General features: G+C 40.1%; 1 pseudogene; it reads left to right on the top strand.

The window, feature by feature from the left end:
• Positions 1-409: 409 nt before the first annotated feature.
• LOC102811773 overlaps positions 410-1,197 on the top strand; it is a 6,056-nt pseudogene continuing 5,268 nt past the window's right edge.

Genomic DNA, 1,197 nt, shown 5'->3' with positions numbered 1-1,197 from the left:
ACTTGCCTAATGCAATGTGCCATTTGATTTATTGACTGTTAATTCCATAAGTGTTGATTGTGGATCCAAGCAAAATGAAGTCTTTGACATCTTTAATCTTTCTCCATTTATTATGTTGCTATTTGGTGGTCCATTTGTGATGTTTTTGTTTTTCTTATATTGATATGCAATCTTTACTGAAGGTTGTAGTTTTAGATCTTCATCACTAAGTACTTTAAGTCCTCTTAACTCAAGCAAGCTTGAATCATCTGCATATTGTAAATTGTTATTGAATCTTTCTTCAATACTAATGCCATGTTCTGTTTCAGAGGCAGGTAATACCTAAATCTGACTCACATATCTGAGGTGCTGACAAATTCAATACCAGCAAATCTAAGATTTAGCAATTGGATCACAGATCTTGAGGTCAATGAATTCCAAGTATGGGAAGTCAAATGATGACAAGCTGGATGCAAGTTCCAGAGCAAGTGAGCAAACTTTGCCAGATGTCTGGATTCAGGCCATATCTCTAGTGAAATCTCCTTACAACTGATTGGCTGATCACATTAGATCACAGCATGTGGTATAATTACATCATTGCCTAATTTTCAAATTACATCAATATATAACTACCAAACAATTGAGAATCATGGCCCAGTCAAATTGACATACAGCCTTAACAATCACAGGGACCTTAGCTGGTTTTTCCATGAGGTAACAGTTGGTCCAAAAGATGAAGGATGAGTAGATTTCAGACAGATAAAAACAGAGGGAAAAAATGATCTATGTAGAACAAAAGAGCAGTAATAGGAGAACAAACAAGATGTTGGATTGGGTGGATATGTAGCAAAGAGCTCCTCCAATAACAACACAGAATACCCAACCAAGCAGTCTCAGGGTCTGGTCCCAGAACTCTGAACCACATACAAAGGAATATTTAGAAGCTTGGAAGACATACAGCTAGGGGAATTTGTGGCAGAAGGAAGAAATCTATTGCTTTCTAGTCTGGGATGCTCAGCTTCTCCAGGAGCCACCATCTTGGATGAGACCACGTGGGGGAAGAATCGGAGCAGCCACAGACACCTGGCAGAACCGCTAAGACAAAAGTGTGGACATTCTTTTCTTTTGGTATCTGTTCATTGGTGCCTTGCTGTCTGCGCACCTCCATTCTGGTGACTATAGGGGTGCCTGAGCTAGTGGGCACCCCAGCCCCACCCT

The sequence above is a fragment of the Chrysochloris asiatica genome, unplaced genomic scaffold (assembly GCF_000296735.1).
Source record: "Chrysochloris asiatica unplaced genomic scaffold, ChrAsi1.0 scaffold00081, whole genome shotgun sequence".
Classification (NCBI taxonomy): domain Eukaryota; kingdom Metazoa; phylum Chordata; class Mammalia; order Afrosoricida; family Chrysochloridae; genus Chrysochloris; species Chrysochloris asiatica.
This window is presented reverse-complemented; position numbering and strand designations above follow the sequence as displayed.